Source organism: Hypomesus nipponensis, chromosome 17, assembly GCF_054491055.1.
Source record: "Hypomesus nipponensis isolate SF chromosome 17, ASM5449105v1, whole genome shotgun sequence".
NCBI classification, from domain to species: Eukaryota; Metazoa; Chordata; class Actinopteri; order Osmeriformes; family Osmeridae; genus Hypomesus; species Hypomesus nipponensis.
The window spans coordinates 10,931,082-10,953,288 of NC_140377.1; the positions used below are offsets into that span (position 1 = coordinate 10,931,082).

The 22,207-nt window shown below is 40.8% G+C and overlaps 1 long non-coding RNA gene across 1 annotated transcript; it reads right to left on the bottom strand.

Annotated features, from left to right (window-relative positions):
- Window positions 1–20,017: 20,017 nt before the first annotated feature.
- On the bottom strand, window positions 20,018–21,899 carry LOC146253528 (uncharacterized). The gene is made up of 4 exons (XR_014731924.1): window positions 21,785–21,899; window positions 21,384–21,524; window positions 20,957–21,202; window positions 20,018–20,447 (listed from the first exon to the last, which is right to left on the bottom strand). It is a non-coding gene; the product is annotated as an uncharacterized LOC146253528 (long non-coding RNA).
- Between the last annotated feature and the right edge of the window lie 308 nt (window positions 21,900–22,207).

Sequence of the window (22,207 nt, forward strand, 5' to 3'; positions counted from 1 at the left end):
AAGCCCCCACTCATTCCTTGGTCTTTAGCAAAGGCCCATGTGGCTCTTGATGGTATTGCATTTCCGATTTTGTATGCAATGGTAAAAAGGTCTCAAATCCTGAAACATTGATAGTGTAGGCCGAGAAACACTTTAACAAAAGCCCATGTGGATCTTGTTGGTATTGCATTTCCGATTTTGTATGCAATGGTAAAAAGTTATAAAAATCCTGAAACATTGATAGTATAGACCAAGAGTAACTACCACACCACAAATGGCCCACCATTACCCATAGGTGGCGCTACAGGCCACGCCAAAAAGCACAAATATACAAGGCTTTCTGGAATGGATAGGCTCACCAAGCCCCCTCCCTTCACTTATTGGCTTGAAAAAAAGGCCCATGTGGCTCTTGATGGTATTGCATTTCCGATTTTGTATGCAATGGTAAAAAGGTCTCAAAATCCTGAAACATAGATAGTATAGGCAAAGAAACACTTTAACAAAAAGCCCATGTGGATCTTGTTGGTATTGCTTTTCCGATTTTGTATACAATGGTAAAAAGGTCTCAAATCCTGAAACATTGATAGTATAGACCAAGAGTAACTACCACACCACAAATGGCCCACTATTACCCATAGGTCTTCCCTTGACACACGCGCGGGCTTGGCAAGACGCACACGCAACATTTCAGGAGAGTGTTCCTTGGTCTTTTGCAAAGGCCATGTGGATCTTGATGGTATTGCATTTCAGATTTTGTTTGCCATGGTAAAAAGTTCTCCAAATCCTGAAACATTGATAGTAAAGGCCAAGAGTAACAACAACACTTTAACAAAAGCCCATGTGGATCTTGTTGGTATTGCATTTCCGATTTTGTATGCAATGGTAAAAAGTTAAAAACATCCTGAAACATTGATAGTATAGGCCAAGAGTAACTACCACACCACAAATGGCCCACCATTACCAATAGGTGTCGCTACAGGCCACGCCCTAAAGCACAAAGCACTTCACTTCTTGTGAAGATTAAAGCGCTTCACTTCTTGGCTTGAAATAAAGGCCCTTGTGGATCTTGATGTTATTGCATTTCAGATTTGGTATCCCATTGGAAATTCTGCAGCATTGATTTTTCTATACAGTTACAATTTGTCAAGAATATACATTTTTCAATGGTTCGCAATGCTTTACACGTAAGCCAGTCAAACAAGTTCATATGAAGACTCTTGAGAATGTTTAGTACACAAATCTGAGAAAAAGTTGACTCTAAGATGAAAGGTCGATTTTTGGTGAATCTTTGAAACATGCATGCTTGGCTAATTTCTAGGGAAATTTACAATGAAATGTGTCCCCTGCTCCTCCCCGCGCATGCTCCAAATTCTCAGACACTCATTCTTCCCTTGACACGCGCGGGCTTGGCAAGACACACACGCAACATATCAGGACTGTGTGGGCTGACCAAGCCCCCACTCATTCCTTGAATATCAGCATAGGCCCTTGAGGACCTTGGTGTCATTGCATTTCCTACTTTGTATGCAATAGTAAAAAGGTCTCCAAATCCTGACACATTGACAGTACAGGCCAAGAGTAACTACCACACTTTACCCAAAGCCCATGTGGATCCTGTTGGTATTGCATTTCCGATTTTATATGCAATGGTAAAACGTTTTTAAAATCCTGAAACATTAATAGTATAGGCCAAGAGTAACTACCACACCACAAATGGCCCACCATTACCCATAGGTGGCGCTACAGGCCACGCCTTAATGCATAAAGATACAAGGCTTTCTGGAATGGATAAGCTCACCAAGCCCCCTTCCTTCACTTACTGGCTTGAAATAAAGGCCCTTGTGGATCTTGATGGTATTGCATTTCAGATTTGGTATGCCATTGGTAATTCTGCAGCATACATTCTTCTATACAGTTACAATTTGTCAAGAATAAACATTGTTCAATGGTTTGCAGTGTTTGGAGGAATCCGCCATTACTGCTTGCAGTTATATTTTGTAATTCTTGTACCATGGGAGTCAATGGCAGCCCCTAGACCCCATCGACAACTTTTTGTGAAATTTGGCACACTCATTAAGGACAGTTTCTTCTATACCTACACCAAGTTTCATGTCTCCCATTAGACCACTCTAGCGCCACCAATGGGTCAAAGTTGGACTTGTGTTTACACACGCAACTTTTGAACCGTATGACTCATTTTCAAAAATGAAGTACCATTGGATTCCCTGGATCAAGCCGAGTTCAACGCACACCATGGCGTTAATTTCCGGTTATATAGATTTCCCGCCATTTCCGGTTTTATCAAAAACCTTTGAAAGCCTACTCCTCCTACAATTTTTGTCATATCTTCTTCAAAATCACCAGAGATGATCTTCAGACCAAGCCTCACAAAAGTTATCAATGGAATTTTGATCCTCATAACCGTCTGTCCGGTACAGCCAATCAAATTCATCAGAAAAGCCGCCAAACAGGATGTGAAGTCATGTCTCAGCAAATCTTTGAGATATCAACACTAAACTTGGTAGATCGGAGAAAGACACTACAACATATTACCATGTGCAAAGGCAAATTCATATCTTTAAAAATGATTGATATAAATCAAATTGAACTTATCGCTAACGCTAAAATAATGCTTTACACATCAGCCAGTCAAAAACTGATACTCTGATTCAATCACAAGTTCATATGAAGACTCTTGAGAATGTTCATAACACAAATCTGTGAAAAAGTTGACTGTAAGATGAAAGGTAGATTTTTGGTGAATATTTGAAACATGCTTGCTTGGCTAATTTCTAGGCAAATTTCCAATGAATGTCTCCCCTGCTCCTCCCCGCGCGTGCTCCAAAATCTCACACACACTCAGCCTTCCCTTGACACACGCGCGGCCAAGACGCACACGCAACATTTCAGGAGAGTGTGGGCTGACCAAGCCCCCACTCATTCCTTGGTCTTTAGCAAAGGCCCGTGTGGCTCTAGATGGTATTGCATTTCCGATTTTGTATGCAATGGTAAAAAGGTCTCAAATCCTGAAACATTGATAGTGTAGGCCGAGAAACACTTTAACAAAAGCCCATGTGGATCTTGTTGGTATTGCATTTCCGATTTTGTATGCAATGGTAAAAAGTTATACAAATCCTGAAACATTGATAGTATAGACCAAGAGTAACTACCCCACCACAAATGGCCCACCATTACCCATAGGTGGCGCTACAGGCCACGCCCAAAAGCACAAAGATACAAGGCTTTCTGGAATGGATAGGCTCAACAAGCCCCTTCACTTATTGGCTTGAAAAAAAGGCCCATGTGGATCTTGATGGTATTGCATTTCCGATTTTGTATGCAATGGTAAAAAGGTCTCAAAATCCTGAAACATAGATAGTATAGGCAAAGAAACACTTTAACAAAAGCCCATGTGGATCTTGTTGGTATTGCATTTCCGATTTTGTATGCAATGGTAAAAAGTTAAAAACATCCTGAAACATTGATAGTATAGGCCAAGAGTAACTACCACACCACAAATGGCCCACCATTACCAATAGGTGTCGCTACAGGCCACGCCCTAAAGCACAAAGCACTTCACTTCTTGGCTTGAAATAAAGGCCCTTGTGGATCTTGATGTTATTGCATTTCAGATTTGGTATCCCATTGGAAATTCTGCAGCATTGATTTTTCTATACAGTTACAATTTGTCAAGACTATACATTTTTCAATGGTTCGCAATGCTTTACATGTAAGCCAGTCAAACAAGTTCATATGAAGACTCTTGAGAATGTTTAGTACACAAATCTGAGAAAAAGTTGACTCTAAGATGAAAGGTCGATTTTTGGTGAATCTTTGAAACATGAATGCTTGGCTAATTTCTAGGGAAATTTACAATGAAATGTGTCCCCTGCTCCTCCCCGCGCATGCTCCAATTTCTCACACACTCATTCTTCCCTTGACACGCGCGGGCTTGGCAAGACATACACGCAACATATCAGGACTGTGTGGGCGAACCAAGCCCCCACTCATTCCTTGAATATCAGCATAGGCCCTTGAGGACCTTGGTGTCATTGCATTTCCTACTTTGTATGCAATAGTAAAAAGGTCTCCAAATCCTGACACATTGACAGTACAGGCCAAGAGTAACTACCACACTTTACCCAAAGCCCATGTGGATCCTGTTGGTATTGCATTTTCGATTTTATATGCAATGGTAAAAAGTTTTTAAAATCCTGAAACATTAATAGTATAGGCCAAGAGTAACTACCACACCACAAATGGCCCACCATTACCCATAGGTGGCGCTACAGGCCACGCCTTAATGCATAAAGATACAAGGCTTTCTGGAATGGATAAGCTCACCAAGCCCCCTTCCTTCACTAACTGGCTTGAAATAAAGGCCCTTGTGGATCTTGATGGTATTGCATTTCAGATTTGGTATGCCATTGGTAATTCTGCAGCATACATTTTTCTATACAGTTACAATTTGTCAAGAATAAACATTTTTCAATGGTTCGCAGTGTTTGGAGGAATCCGCCATTACTGCTTGCAGTTATATTTATTTTCGTTTTTCGTTCTTCAGTCAGTTTGACGGTAAAACCTTCAAATGCATAATGCAACCCTTCTGTCTGCTTCTTTCTTAAGTAGCTTTTTCATTTTTTTCCCCATCAATACTCCAATTGATAATTATTAGTAAAAGAGTATAGGGCTTCAGAATGTTTTAGCAGTAATTAAGGTTACAGCTTCAGTAACAAAAAAAGATTCAATGTGCAATGCATAATAGATTTTCATAGACATGAATAATTAGAATCAGATGGATCTAAAAAATGTAACCTGTAATGTACTTCAAAATTATTCTGACTGTTTTTGCTGTATAATAATAGAAAACATACATCCTACTCCAGAAGAAATGTAAACCATTTTCTGTTTCTCAGCATACTTCTTAATAGTAGATCAAAAGTGAACTATTTTCAAAGCATACTTAACCTTTAGAGGAGTGAGTTCTAAATGTTACCGACGCTGCCACCAGAGTGAGTTATTTTTTCAAAACGAAAGCTAGCTAGCTTTAGTTAGCTTCCGTTACCTAGCAACCTAGCATAATACTCGTAGCAATGCTACTACCTGCTAGTGTTACTTGTTAGCCTCCTAATTGTACATTTTGAAGCCATACGATATATATAGTATATCAATATGACCGTATCCGGAAGTCACAATGGGCGCGGCCATCCGCGTATTCTCATTTCCGGTTTAGATACTTTCCACTTTTTAACGGTGCTAAAAGACAGTGTCTTAAACAGGCTCTGGTACTCATTTATGGCTAATAGAGATGTCCAGCGTCAGCTGCAGTTTGTGGCTGCCACAACAGGTGGAGAAGACGGAATCAGACCCTGTATGATCATTGTTTTGACCATGGAAAAAAGAGGTCCGAGTGTTGTGGGCCGACATAATTTGCATCGACCTCCAACCAAAGTTGAGGATCTGCGTCCCTGGCTGAAGGCGCTGAATTAAAAAAAAAACACCGAAGTTTCCTTTTGTCTGCTCGTATCAATAAAGGGTGTAAAGTAACTATATTTTAGTATGTTTTAGTGTTCTCAATTCATGAAATATATACATGATTATAACCAAATGTATGGGCATGGCTGTGAGCAAAACAATTGCTGCAGTGCATCCAAGTTTAATATAAAGCTTTTGAAACAACGCAGCAATCAAATTATTTCATGCGTCTTTACAATTGCCATTAGATAGGAGGGAAGATACATATTTTATAAGTTTTAACACGTTGCATATCGCTTGTACCAAAGCCCCTCGATGAAAAAGTTGTTACTATTTATTATTACAGCACAATTTGTCACTCATAAATGTGCAGTTTATGGCTAATAGCAGAGACCTGATGTAAAAACTAGAGCCTCACTCAAGTAGATAAACAAGAAGCTAGCTAACGTTCTACTGCTTTCGAACGATCACATATACGTGACGCTACTAATTAACGGGGTTAAAAGTATATCAAAAGTGAACTATTTTCAAAGCATACTTAAAAGTATATTAAAAGTAAACTATTTTCTAAGTATACTTCTTAAAAGTATATTAAAAGGGAACTATTGTCTAAGCATACTTCTTAAAAGTATATCAAAAGTGAACTAAAAGTGTACTATTCATATTATAGTATACTTATAGTATACTTTAATATACTTTTTTGTAAGGGTAGAGGGCAGCGTATTTAAACTTAAATGAGTTTGTTGATCGATTTGCTAGAAATCCTCACATCCAGAGAAGCTGCTGTAAACTGTTAAGTAACCAGCATCCCTTATACAGTTCTGGACCATAAACAGCCTCAACAATAAAGAGGACGAGCTAGTGATATTGTTCATCTTACATCTTTAGTTTTTTTAAGCTCTAGGAAAAACTAAAGATGTAAGATGAACAACAAACAGACACTCAGATATACAAGAGAATAACAAATAGGCCTAAGCTAACAAACAAAAAATACAATTATGTAAATGTATTTACATTGATCTACCTACTCTCTCTCTCTCACACACATGCTACAGTTTACCCAAATAAATTATCGCCTAAAATGACAATTCATATTGTGTCTTTCTGTCACTTGCAATAAAAACATCCCTGTCTCATCCCTCACTTAATCATGACACATCACAATCGCACATTATCTAAGCACCCATTCCAATAACATGGGATTATCAATAAGACATCATTAGTGTCCATAAAACTAGATGAGCCGTTAGAAAACAGCTGCTCTGAGTGATGCAGTGTGAGAGTTTTAAAATAGTAGTTTTTGACAATAATGTGCCACCCCAAATATAAGACTGCCCCCCCCCCCAGAATTAATGTCCTGGCTACGCCCCTGCCTGTAGGAAAGCAAGCAAGCAAGAATAATATATTTTATAATATAGTGATTGCGAAGACCACTGGATTACAGGTGAGGAGACCCCACCATAGATCTCCTGTCTGAGACACTAGTCTGATGTTTATGGCGTTTTCCTTCACGGAAAAGGGATCACCGAAGCCAGAGAGAGGTCACAGAGGAGCTGCATGTACACAGGCAGCAGAACTGTGTGAGCAAAGATCCCCATTGTGATGTGTAAAGGTCACATACGGAAGGCAATTTAAGCATTAAAACCAAGAATAAAAAATAAACTAGAGAGGGTACCATTTCTGGGGAAATTGTAGGTTGTGCTTGCTTGCGTTAGTTGCAGGGGTCCGTATTTAAATTACATTTTACAACTGATATTGATGTATATTTTATATAAAAATACATAGCCTACTTATTTATAAAGATTACATATATTTAAAAGCATATTTTTTTCTGCTCATTTACAACTCAAAATACTAAGAGTGAAGAGTAGAATGAAATAGTTGTCTTCTCATTTCCCCTGCAAGAGTATGGAGGACCAAACCTGCCATATTTAAAAATGAATGAATGAATAAATACATGTCCACATCCATGCATTTAGACATAAATAAATGAATACATGTACTAATTAATGCACAATTGTCAATCAATATTACCTTATAATGTACATGTATTTATGTATTTATTTGTGTATTCATTTATTTATTCATTTATTCATTCATGTATTCATTCATTTATTCATTCATGTGTTCATTCATTTATTCACTCATTTATTCATTCATTTATTCATTCATTTATTCATTCATTTATTCATTCATTTATTCATTCATTCATTCATTCATTCCTGTATTTCTTCTTCTCAATATGTTAATGAGATGTGTCAATCAAAATAGGTAGGCGGTATTTGACACACCATTGGCTAATCGTTTTCCACGCTTTATATTCGATTATGTAGCCTTACATCCATCCTTGCTGTCATGGACAACATAGCCTACATGGACAGGCTGGCCAACCTTGTTGAAAACAAAGATTTAATTCACCATATATGATATTTGGATAAACAAACATGTTATAAAGATTTACTACGTTAGTTGTGGGCTATCAGTTAACACCCAACTTCACTACGCTGACCGGCCAACCATGTGTTTACCCCGATAAAAACGTTAACATTTTAAAATAAAAAATACTGATTGTTGATTGTCAAACCAACATATTTGTCCTGTGTGTAAGAGCGAGATAGGCATATAGCCCCCAATCAAGCAGAAGAGAAATTTGTGAAGATTGACGACACAAAGTTAATCATCGAAGATGAAAAGTAGCTTAGTCCTAAATGGAGTTGTATGCCCCATAGCACATATTTTACAAAGACTACGGCAACAAAAGCCAAACGTTGCCACGTTATGTTGGGAATGGGATATCCATTGCGACGGTTATTGTTGGAGCAACAAGTTGCCTAAATAGCCTGTAGCCTATGCCATGTTTATGTACATGTCAGCTTTACATGTAGAAAAGAAAATCTCAGAGAAGGTGAAAGGCTTGGTGACCGGCGTGGAGAAATGCGCGTCTAGTGTGAACAGCATCGCGCCATTCGTAGTATATTGTGGCGCTCCAGGGCGCTTCGCAGCCAGTGTGTCCCAGGCGTTAGCTAGATTGCAATCAATCCAGAGCCATAGATTCAATGTCTGAACATCAGTTTCCACGCCTACTTGCCTCCTCTCATTATCATATTGTGAACAATGAATGAATGAATGAATAAATAAATGAATACATAAATGAATAAATAAATGAATATATAAATGAATGAATGAATATATAAATGAATGAATGAATGAATAAATAAATCAATAAATCAATACAAATGAATACAGAATAAATAAATCCATAAATGTCAAATATATGTAACTATTGATTGACAATTGTGCATTAATTAATAAATATATTCGTTTATTTCTGTCTAAATGCATGGATGTGGACATTTATTTATTAATTCATTCATTTGTAAATATGGCAGGTTTGGTCCTCCATACAAGAGGGAATGGTGATCAGCAACCTCATAGTTGAATCAAAACAAATACATTTGGCAGACCGGTGTAAAAATTGACCTAATCTCTATGACTTAAACGTCATTGTAAGTTTTTCCCTTCTCGTGACATTTTCAGGCATTTAGCCTACTCATATTGCATTCATTCATTAATAAAAATAAAAAAAAGAAGCTTATTTTAACAACGACGTTACCAGCAGTAGCTATCTCAGATGGAATCGCGATTCAAATCCTACTAGGCTAACTGAAAATATCACCCCAAAAACGCAAATAAGCTTGACATTTATTTAGGGGAAAATCACTCATTCATAAACATGTCAGTGGTAGCGATTATTGTCATAACAAGGCGAAATGCGATATAGCCCTGCTGTGTGGAGAAGATGCCCCGGTAAATTAAAGGCTATACTACTACGACTGTTTTGGTAGCGATTTGCGTTAGTTGAATTCGATTTAACGTTGCTTCCGTTTTATACCATGGTCTGGGTGAATACTCGATTCTGATTGGCTGCAGGGGTGTACATTATAGGGTGATAACGGACACCTACTGCGCCATTGCAGAAAAACTGTCTTTTCACCGTTCTAAATTATCCCGCTGGCTACACAGGAGCCTGTACAAAGTATCTGAAATAAGTAACCATAACAACAGAGACGGAGTCAAAGCCTCCATTTACAATTTTGAAAGACTTGAACAAGCTAACTTGTACTTACAACAATGAGTGACTTCAATATTTATTTGAACCTATTTGAAAAATGTTTATTTTCTGAATGTAGTGTGTCAGTGTCACGTAACCGCTCATCTCACATCCCATTCGCTATTCACCTCGCTAGTCAATCTACTTCAGTTGGTCTGCGGCCAACACGACAGTAGCAGCGACTCTACTGTACACATGGCCGATTATTTTCTTCTTAAAAATCTTTTATTTGGGGACAATGACGTGGCTCGATAGCTGGCTAGTCTTGTTGTTAAACATACTGACAAATGATAATCACTGTTTGGAAAAAATGAAAAAATCAACTCACAGCCATTTGCTATTCAACTCGCTCCACATGCTGCGGCCCTAGTAGGCCTACTAGTATATGGCCGATATTGTTCGTGAAAATCTTGATATTGATTTTGGGACAGTGACATGGCTGGTTAGCTAGCAAATCTTATTGTCAAACATACTGTAAAATTATTTTTACTGTTTGTCAACCGTACACAATGTTATTGCCTTTAAATCTTGCTAGCATAACGTTAGCTTTTGGGCTAATAACTCAGCCAAAGGAAAGCCGGTGTTGGTTCTATGAGCTGAGCGGACTATAAATATCAGAGTTGGCTAACGTTGAAAAACGTTAGATTTCTATTGCAAAACGCCTTAAAACATAAATTAATGTTTGTTAAAAAAAAATCGTTGGCAAGTGACCATGGTATAAGCGGGATAGTGCCCTTCGAGGTGTCCAATATCATCTGATAACGGACTCCGCGGAAGCAACCCTCCGCATCGTCCGTTATCAGATGATATTGGATACCTCGTCGGGCATTATCCCTTAAGTACGGTCTAGGCCAGCGGTCCCCAACCTTTTTTGCGCCACGGACCGGTTTAATGTTGCAATATTTTCACGGACCGGCCTTTAAGGCGTGGCGCATAAATACATAAAATAAAATGATACGACCGGCATACAAACGGTGGCATTTTCTAAATACAATAATAAACGTGAATCCACTGTGTACTCTTATGCAACTTTATTAGCAGCGGCCTCGTAACATCGTGCCAACAACATAACATGAATCCTCTCTGCCCTTATTATGTCCATGTCTCTGCGGCTCTGCCCCGCTCTGCCCCAAACACTCTCTGGTCGCTATGAGACGCAACACAAAAACAAATATTTAAAGTGCTTTTTTTTTTAAATAAAACTGAAATAATGTAATTATTTATTCTTTCTCTGCGGACCGGTACCAAATGACCCACGGACCGGTACCGGTCCGCGGCCCGGGGGTTGGGGACCGCTGGTCTAGGCTGAAATGTCTATCTGCCTATCTGTTCATTTTCATGAACAGATAGTTTAGGCTGTGGCAATGGAGTTCAGGTTAGTAGTCACTAGTCAGATAGTTTCACCCATTGAACGACTTTTGATTTAAATAAAGGTAGTGCCGAACATGTGCCGCCGTTTGACTTCCTACTAGTAGCCTACTGTAATGTAAACAGCTGTGGAGTTGTTTTTGATAGCTACTAGACTAGGCTACAGCGTTGCTGTGAGCTACACTGGTTTAAAACCACAGGTAATGGTAATTTCACCCACAAATTGTTTACTTGTAATCTAATGTCATAATAAATCCTACAACGAATATGTATTTGTGAGGCATGTCAATTTTAACGATTGAAAACAGATTCATCATAGACCGCTGTAGTATGTGTTGCCCGGGCAACAGAGGCTAATGTCATGATGCTAATGCTTCAATGAAATGGTAGACTACTGTTTACGAAAGTAGATGTACTTCCTTAATAATATTAGCTTATATTGTACATTACACATTACAATTGTGTGTCATAACATGAAGTAAAATGAGCAAATAGTTATCACCCAGGCCTCTTTGCTTGTGGCGTTATAAGCTGTGGCCATGACAGGTGGTGAACCAACTGGTTTAATAAAAAACCCTGGTTTCATCTTTTACTTCCTTCTGACATATCAGCACTTTGCAACAAAACCCATATTAATTCATAGTAAACCACAAGGAGCCTAATGAGACATTCCAACAAAAACCTTTTTGTCAAACTTCCAACCATAACCTGACCCGATCTGATAGTAAAACTGGTCTCTGCATGGAAACTCCCTGATCATATTTTACTTAAGGACTAAAGACTGGTTTGGTTTGTAAAGCTTTCATATCAGATTGGGTACATATGTGCACACATTTAAGATGTTTCCGTGTGATACTTTCATTCCTGGTTTTTCATCCATCTGTCTGCTTACAATCAGAATCAGAAAGGGTTTTAATCAACTTGAAAGTTTGCACAGACAATGAATTTACTTTGGCAGGAGGGTGCATACATTCAACACATAGGAGTAAATCTTAAATAAGTGGTTTAAGTTTAAACAAGTCTAACTATACTATACTATACAAAAGGTGCAAAGTCTAACAAGAGCGGTTACAATTTCTGGGGAAATTGTAGGGTGTGCTTGCTTACTTGCGTTGGTTGCAGGGGTCCGTATTTAAATTACATTTCTGTATATTTTATATTAAAATGCATAGCCTACTTATTATTTATAAAGATTACATAGATTTAAAAGCATTTTTTTCTGCTCATTTAAAACTCAAAATACTAAGAGTGAAGAGTAGAATGAAATAGTTGTCTACTCATTTCCCCTGCAAGAGGGAATGGTGATCAGCAACCTCAGTTGAATCAAAACGAATACATTTGGCAGACCGGTGTAAAAATTGACCTAATCTCTATGACTTAAACGTCATTGTAAGTTTTTCCCTTCTCGTAATATTTTCAGGCATTTAGCCTACTCATATTGCATTCATTTAATAATAAAGAACCCCCTTTGAAGCTTATTTTAACAACAACGTTACCAGCAGCTATCTCAGAAGGAATCCTGATTCAAATAGTACCATCTGCTAACTGAAAATATGCCCCCAAAAACGTAAATAAACTTGACATTTATTTGGGGGAAAATCACTCATTCATAAAAATGTCAGTTGTAGCGATCATTGTCAGTAAAAAGGCAAAATGCGATATAGCCCTGCTCTGTGGAGAAGCTGCCCTGGTAAATTGTAGGCTACAACTACTACTACAGTAGACTGTCTTGGTAGCAATTGCGTTGGTTGAATTCGATTTAACGTTACTTCCGTTGTACGTTCTAGGCTGAAATGAATTATTTTCGTGAACAGATTGAAGTTTAGGCTGTGGCGTTCAGGTTAGTAGTCACTAGTCAGATAGTTTCACCTATTGAAAGACTTCTGATTTAAGTAATGGTAGGGCCGAACATGTGCCGTTTGACTTCCTACGTAGGCTACTGTACTGTAAACAGCTGTGGAGATGTTTTTTTTAGCTACTGTACTAGACTAGGCTACAGTACAGCGTTGCAGTGAGCTACACTGGTTTGAAACCACAGGTAATGATAATTTCACCAACTAATCGTTTTCTTATAATCTAATGTCATAATAAATCCTACAACGAAAATGTAATTGTGAGGAATGTTTATTTTAATGATTGAAAACAGATGCATCATAGACCGCTGTAGTATGTGTTGCCCGGACAACAGAGGCTAATGTCATGATGCTAATGCTTCAGTGAAATAGTAGACTACTGTTTCCGAAAGTAGATATAACTACTTTCTTATATCAGCTTATATTGTTTTTCATATCCCAAAGTAAATTAGTAAATAGTTATCACCCTGTCTTATTTGCTTGTGGCGTTTCTGCAGCTCCCTTGCAGTAAAGCAGTTAGCCTAGCTCTCCCAGAAGTTAACGAGCTGCTAAACTAATGTTCTGTTAGAGGTTACGCGATATTTCGTGACGTTAGTGACATCAGTAGCGTCAGTGACTGTGGCTAGCAAGTTAGCCACCGTTAGCTTCACTTTTGCCACAAAAACTTAATTAAAACCTAAACCGTGCAACGGTACATAAATCCCAATAGAACCAACGCAATCGCGACCAAGACGAACCTTTTGACATCGGCGTTGTCTATGTAGTCCAAATATTGACTGAGCCTTAGGCGCGCGAAAATAAACAATAATAATAAATATACATTTTAATTGATTTTAATTGATTTTAATGATTTGTGCTCGCCGAAGGCAAGCACACCCCAATTAACTAATATTAACTAATACTAAAGGTACAGGTGTGTAAAATAAAATACATATAAAGTATAAAATAGCTATAATGTACAATATAAAAAATACAAATAATAATACAAACAGCACGCAATAAAAAATGCTTGCCTTTATTAGAGCACAAAATTGTTTTTCTCTTTGTAAAATAAACAACCGTTTTTCAATTGGTAAAACCTTGTCTAGTGAAGGTGATGTATTTTTGCCTTTTAATTTTTCAGCCCCGCCCTTACATTGCTTAGTCTGGTTTTCCATAGTTATATAGTCTCTACTAGCTAGCTTTTGATCTGTCAGTGTCACTGTCGTGTGTAAGCAAGACAAAGGGGGCGAGGCTAAGGGCTGCATAGACATTCATTTGGAATAGACCAACTGGTCTGGGGGAAAGGGGGGCCGGACGACCGTGTTGCTCAATCTTCTGCCTAAATTTGTATTAGTAGTAAAAAAAAATGATAAGGCAAGTGATCCTCCAGCCCAGAAGCCCACAGAGAATTCTCCCGGTGCTCCAGATGGCCAGTCCGCTACTGGTTCCCACCAGAGATGAGCCCAATGAGGGTGGTGTCGTCCACAAACTTCAGGAGTTTGACGGACGGATGACTGGAGGTGCAGCTGTTGGTGTACAGGGAGAAGAGCAGAGGAGAAATGATGCAGCCCTGAGGAGATCCGGTGCTGATGGACCAGGAGTCAGAGACTTGTATTCATTATGTCCAGTTGGCCTGGGCTTTTTGGGCACAGGGATGATGGTGGAAGGCTTGAGACAGGCTGGCGCATGGCATGTCTGTTGAAGATGTACGTGAACAGCGGAGACAGCTGGTCAGCGCAGTGCTTGGGGGATGGCAGGAGAGACAGTGTCCAGCCCAGCTGCTTTGCGGGGGTTCTGCCTTTTGAAAAGTCTGTTTACTTTTCCTTCCTGAATGGAGAGAGTCGCCTCTGTGTTGATAGGAGGGGGGAAAGGTATAGTTCCGGACAGTCCAATTGTCTGTCAAATCTACAGAAGAACTCGTTTGTGCCAGGCAATAGTTGTTAGTTGAGTGGGGGGCTCTGGGCTTTAAGTTGGTAATCTGCCTGAGCCCTCTCCAGACAGAAGCAGAGTCGTTAGCAGATAATTGGTGTTTTAGGCTCTCTGAGTACGGTGAGTCGTTTAGCTTCTCTCACCGCCTTGCTAAACCTGTTCTTCGACTTCTTGAATCTGTCTCTGTCCCCACTCCTAAACGCTGCCTCTTTGTCCAGTAGCTGCCTTCAGAGATTAGCTGTAAACCAGGGTTTGTTGTTGTTGAAGCTCACCCTGGTGCATGTTGGTAGACAGCAGTCCTCACAGAAGCTGATGTATGAGGTCACAACCTCCATGAGCTCATCCAGACTACTGGTAGCTGTCATGAACATGTCCCAATTAGTACAGTTCAAGCATGCCCGCAGATCCTCCATAGCCACTGGTCCACTGTTTCGATGTCCTCACAGCGGGCTTACAGCGTGTTAGCTTCTGCCTGTATGCAGGAATCAGGTGGACCATGGTGTGGTCAGTGTCCCAGTGCTGCTTGGGGGACTGCATGGTAGGTTCTACTGATTGTAGAGTAGCAGTGATCCAAAGTGTTCCCTTCTCTGGTTGAGCATTGAATGAATTGTCTATATTTGGGGAGTTTTTGAGTGAGATTGCCTTTGTTAAAGTCGCCTAGTACAATAACCAAGGAATCTGGACTTGCATGCTCCACACTCAATATCTGGTTGGCGAACACACGTTGTGCCTCGTTGACGCTAACCTGCGGAGGCATGTACACGCCAACCAGAATGAATGACGCAAACTCGCATGGCGAGTAAAAAGGTTTACAGTTAATACATTTACATTTAGACATTTAGCAGACGCTGTTATCCAGAGGGACTTACAGTAAGTACAGGGACATTCCCCGAGGTAAGTAGGGTGAAGTGCCTTGCCGAAGGACACATCGTCATTTCGTCATTTTCACATCGTCAACCTTCTGATTGGTAGCCTGATTTCCTAACCACTCAGCCATCTGACCAATCTGAATAAAAATGATTCCAGATCAGGAGAACAGTGCTGCCGAATCACTGTCACATCTGTATAATAATCTGTATATCAGAATGAGACATTCTTTCTACTCAACCATGATGGATGAGTGAGGGGTGTTAATAATCTTTCATAGTAAAATGATTGATTAAGTGTGAATTTGGTGTAATCTCTCTCATAACCCCCTTTGTTGAGTTTAAAATGCAAATAGGCGTAAATTTAGGGTGGGACGGTAGGGACATGTCCCTACCATTGTTTAAGAAACATGTAATTGTCCCCACCAATAACTGCGAGTCTAAACATATTTTTTTCATTCTTTTAACAATTTCTGCTCCACAATTAGTTAACTATCTCAAGGTCAGCGTTACTCCTGATTGGCAAGAAAGCGCTGATCACAATGTGTACCAGCCTGTCAGCATACAGTGGTCAAGTGAGCGTCAAAGAGAGACTGTGAGAATAGATTATATTTACATATATGCATTTAGCAGATGCTTTTATCCAAAGCGATTTCCAAAAGAAAGCTTAACAAAAGTGCACAGGTCACTGATCATAACAACGAGATAGCCCCAAACATTGCAGGTAGCCAAAACATGAAGCATACACTGTGAAAACGAAATAAGTAAATAAGGGAAGAACCATAAGAGCATGTAGTTGAACAAGTTACAATTAAGCAATTTAACAACATGAACCTCAAAAAAGTGCAAGGGTGTACCTGTGGAAAAAACAAAGCAAGCAGCAAAAAATATATTACACAGCAAGTACAGTAGTTTTAAGTCAGCTACACCTAACCAACAAGTCTCTTAATAAGAGTCATTGTGATCCTGGAGGAAGCATGAGGTCCAACCAATCATTCCTAAGTACTGTTGTACTCCTGGAACAAGTGTGTCTTAAGCCTTTCCTTGAAGGTGGGGAGACAGTGTCTTTGATGGAGGTGGGGAGTTGATTCCACCATTGGGGAGCCAGACAGGAGAAGAGCTTGTGTTGGGACTGGGCGCTCTTGAGCGGTGGGACCACCAGACGGTTGTCAGAAGAAGACCGTAAGTGGTGGGTGGGGATGTAAGGCTGGTGCATAGACTTGATGTAGTTGGGTGCAGTCCCGTGCACCACTTGGAAGGTCAATACCAGGGTCTTGAGTCTGATACGGGCCATGATTGAAGACCAGACGGGCTGCTGCATTCTGAATCCTCTGGAGAGGGCGGGTTGCGCATGCTGGGAGACCGGAAAGCAGCGAGTTGCAGTAGTTCAACTACGAGAGGGCAAGTGCTTGGACTAGCAGCTGGATGGAATGCTCAGACAGGTTTCCCCTGATCTTCCAGATGTTGTAGAGGGTGAATCTACATGACCGGGAGACCGCAGCAATGTGGGCTGTGAGGGAGAGCTCGTCATCCATGGTCACCCCGAGGTTCCTGGCAGAGGATGAGGGGGTCACAGATCCCAGGGTGATTGAGAGATTGTGGGAAATGGAGGGTTTGGCCGGGATGATGAGGAGTTCTGTTTTGGCGAGGTGCAGCTGGACGTGGTGCCTGGTTATCCAGGCAGAGATGTCTGTGAGGCAGGCCTCGATCCTAGCTGCGATCCCTGGATCAGTCGGGGGGAACGACAGGTACAGCTTTGTGTCGTCGGCGTAGCAGTGGTAGGAGAAGCCATGGGAGGTGATGATTGGTCCAAGCAAGGTGGTGTACAGGGAGAAGAGGAGGGGTCCAAGGACGGAGCCCTGTGGAACACCAGTGGAGAGCTGGCGGGGGGCCGACACTTTGCCTCCCCAGGAGACCTGGTAGGATCTTCCCGACAGATAGGATAAGATCTACTGACATTTTGTTGGATACAGCACGTTCAATTGTTTTACAAAGGAAGGGTAGCAGTGATACCGGTCTGTAGTTCTGGGTGACGGCTGGGTTAAGGGAGGTTTTTTTGAGTAAAGGATTAACTCTGACCTGTTTGAAGGCTAAGGGGAAAGTGCCAGAAGTGAGAGAAGAGTTAAGGACATGGAGAAAAAAATTATGATGGAGGGAGAGATGGTTTGAAAGAGAAGGGAGGGGAGTGGATCAAGGGGACAGAGATCTCTGCCTCTGACAGGGGAGAGAAAGAGTTAAGACATTTAGTTGGGTCATTCATAGAGGGTGAGTGGGTAGGAAAGGTGGGTTCAGGGAACCGAATGCTAATGTCAGCAACTTTTTTCTCAAAGAAGGAGGAGAAGTCGTCTGCTGTCAGGGTGGAGGGTGGGGGAGGGTGGGTGGAAGAGGGTGGGTGGGCGATGGGGGTTATGAAGGGTGGAGAAAAGTTTGTAAGGGTTTGAGGTAGGGATGGGCATAATTAATCGACGATCGATTATCGATCATTAAGAATTTTGTCGATGACATTATTTGTTCATTGATAAAACTAATGCGTGTTCCGTTGCGTAGTGTGAGTCTTGTGAGGAATGCACTGGATTTTGCTATGTGGCAGGATTTAAACATTTTACCAAACGAAGCCAATGTTTGGAGAAAAAAAACGCCACAAGCCTACTCAGTTACCGGCGAGTTTCCATGTATTTCAAAAGTAAACATGAAGAGGTCGAGGCGAAGTGTAGCGTGAGACCATTTTGACTTAAAAATTACTTTGTTCACTGCCAACACTGCAAAGCTGAGTATAAATACAACTCCTCCACGACTCAAATGATGTACCACTTGAAGAACGTACATCTGACCCTGGTTAGTGGCGGTGCATCCTGCTGTCGGTGTTAGCTCGGAGGAGCTGCGATGCACAACAAGCAGAGAAAATTACCCAACGGAGCTGCAAGTCCATCGAGGCCGTTTGGGAAATCTCCCGAGTCTCCCGATGGCCAGTTCGACCCTGGTACCCCAGACCATCTTTGGACTTGCACCATCTCCTCTCAGCTGCCCAAAGGATGGACCGTTCTTCATGAATAACATTTGTGAGCCACGGGCAGGAGGGAGAAGATCGCGCAGGCCTGGTTGACAGGGGACAGAGTGTCGAGTGATGCAGTTAATGTGGATAACAGAGTGTTAGTGGCAGTGTCGGTGGGGTGAGACATGAACTCGTCAATGGGAGGGAGGATGTTACAATGGAGGAGAAATGGGAGGGGGAAAGGGAGCGGAGGTTGCGGCGGAAAGATTCAATGATTGGCTTTTTGGCAGGCTACTTCTGGAAGGTATAAGCAGGGTTAGACAAAAGCGATGGCCCGATGGCCCGGGGCCAGTAAAAAGTAACGTCGGGACAGTTAAATAGCAACTCACTGGCCCGATCGGGCCACTGCAAATTATTGATTGAAAAAAAAATTTGCATCGTAAAAGTTAACATCCTCCATATGTTTTGCTATCTGCTAAATGCATAAATAACTTTGCAGCTCGTGGGGCGCACATTTGGCAAATCAAGAGTTGAGTGAGTGACGAGTGGTTGTCAAATTGTAATTCTCAAATCTCAATAAATTTTTTAAGAACTGGCGCGAGACAAAAGTGACAATGAAAGCAAAGTAGAGCTATGAGTTCAAACGGAAGCAACTTTTTTATGGAGCTAAGATGCACTGTGTCGTCTGTCGTATGTTCCCGTCTAAAGCAGACAAAAGTGGATATTTTTTACACAGGCACCGACAATTTTCGAAAACAATCCCTGACCAGCCATGGAAGCAGGCAGCACCTGGTTTGCGTGATAGTTAAGCGGATGGTTGACAATCTATCTTCCAGGCCGTTGACCATGCTGGTCAGGAATTTAAATGCAGATGCCCATCATGTTATTGCACGATTTATAACAACGGCATATCACGTAATTAAGACGGACAGACGTTCGCCCCCGGGCTATTGAACTGCTGCAGAAGAATGGTGTCGACTTGGGTACTGAGTATCATACGGATGAAGTGCAATGGAAGCTTTTATAAATTAGCATTGAGGGACCAGAGGTTTCAGTTTCAGCCAGACAGTCGTGCAGAGATGGCTGTCAGCAGGGAAGAGAGCACGTCATTTTTGAGGTTAGAAGTCAATTGTTTTGCTGACTATTACCTGATTATTTTTTATCACTAGAAATGTGATTTCATTTATGTTCTTTTTATATCCAGGATGTGTTTAATAAATGGTTAAACATGTTAACAGAATAACATAACTTATAAGTCTTTGGTTTTGTTGTAACAATGATAAATTACAACTTTTGGAGGGGGGGGGGGGCAGTAAAAATGGCCTTGGGGCCAGTAAGTTTCAAACCCACTGGCCCGTGGGGCCAGTCGCAATTTTTTTTTATGTTGAACCCTGTATAAGTTAACATTGAGTAAATAATAAATGATAAAATCGAAATATATAACACTCCTGTATACTATTGTAAGGGGCACTTATTATAAGGTTAAGTGAAGTGCTGCCTTTATAAGGAACTTTTAAAAAAGAAGAGAGAGAAGGATAAATATAGAATAGTTTACTCAGATTATATAGCCAGCATTATCAAATATCAAACAGTATGACCTTGTTTCTCTTAGTTTCAACCTTTTTTCACAAGTTGAGAAAATTAAGAAAATACAATGACCTCAGAGCTCTAACCCAAAATAATAAACCGTGCATCTACCCTGGTAGTATGTTTTTGTGTGGTGAGATCTCGTTCTTATCTGTATGATGCAATGAAGGAATGGTGACTAGAAAACAGTCCGTGTTGCAGGCAAGATGACCGTCCACGCCCTCTGCTCTTCTGCTGCACGTGGCCAACGGCAAACTTGTCCAATGGAACCTTCCCTCAAATCATGCACCCAGAAAAAAAACAACCTGCATAGCAAGACAATATTCAATTATTCTCTCAATAACTTCACCAGATCTGAAAATATCACTCTTAATAATCTTTGCATTTTCTCTTTTCTCTGCAAAGACACCTCGATATGATATCATATGATAGCTACCCACGGCAAATGTTAATGAAGCCCCAAATTGTACCTAACAATGGAGACAGAATCACTCTCTGTCCTCTGCAATACATTACCCCTTGGGCTGGAGCCCCCCCAACAAAAAAAATTAAATCTATATTTGTTCATTTCTCTTCCTAAAACCCACTAGAGGACACTATTTTAAAGGATATTTTAAAAACTCTTCTGGGGGAACACGCCCCCAGACTCGCCTAGTTTTGCTGGGTCACAAGAAAAATAATAGGTTTCATCTAGGGGCTTAGCCCCCCCAAAAGTGGGAACCTAGATTTGCCCCTGCATTTGTGCAAGTGTAGCCTACACAGGTAGCCTGCATGTTGCATGTTTGTCAAATAACGTAAAAACGTGTTCACGAACCTCTTTTATGCCAAGCCTTTTTGGTGCTACAGGAATTGTCCAGGAGATGGAGCTCGAGTAACACGATTTGTTGTGTGAGCAAAAGCGACAGACAGAATAATGATGGTCATCCCAAACGAGACAAGCTGTTGTGAAGGTCAAGCATCACGTTGTGACAGAGTTGCAGTGTAAACAGATATATGAGTGCTTCGCTGACACTGCCTGGTAGCCTATCGAATCAACGTCTTTGGGCGTCCTAAACCCCGTCTTAATTGAGATAAAGAGAGATAGTAATCGTTTAATTTCGAAATGTTTTGCCTGCTGAGGTATCGGTATTACTATTTAATTACCAATGTATATCCACACTAAACCAGTAATATGCCACCGGCTCAACTGATGCTCTCTCAAAAGAGAGCAGATCGATCCGACCACTGCCAGGGGGTCTGACCTTTGAGGGCTTCGATGATGCTGGGTCTACACTTCATCAAGATGATCGCTAGATGGCGCTCCAGGTCTAGCCAATGTGGTCCACGCTGTCCGCCCGCTCAAGTGATGATCTCCTCGGCCATTATCTACGGCGAATCAAGACCTCCATGGCAACGAAACAAAAACCCAAATTTATGAAAACTCATATCTCTGTTATAATATGGCGTAGACTAGGCTATATGAATGACAATAATAAAAGAAGGCTTCTATTTTTGAAACACAGTTTATAAAAGTAAAATTGTTGAAGGAAATTCCATGGTTAGGAAGGAATTAGGCTTTACGTTTTTTAGGGGGGTCAAGGACAACAAATAGGCCTATTCTATTTGATTGGATAAGTCGACAATCAGTTGTCTACTACAGTACCTTATATCTATCCATCACTCAATTCGAGACGTAGACCACCTCAGACCACCTGATTACCCAGATCCTCCTAAAAAGCTAATCCCTTGCCTGGTAACAGTATCTAAGACCACTGTCCTCTCGTCTCTATGGTAACAGAGAGCCCATCTCTACTCCGAGTCCCTCTCGACCCTTCCTCCCTCTCACCTCGTGGTGCAGTCGTCAATTTCGCTGACCCCGCAGGGACACCCTTATCTTCTGTTCTTCCTCTACCTCCGTTACTAGGTTAGACTTGGAGTTGACCTATTTAAAGAGAAAAACTAATCAGTGTGGACGGAAATGACCACTGTCAATAAACTGGTTCAGTGATGTGGTAGACAGTGAAGCCCAGTCTAGTTTTTGTAGGTTTATAGCCTAGTGTTTGAGAGGGAGCCGCGAGTCAGTATT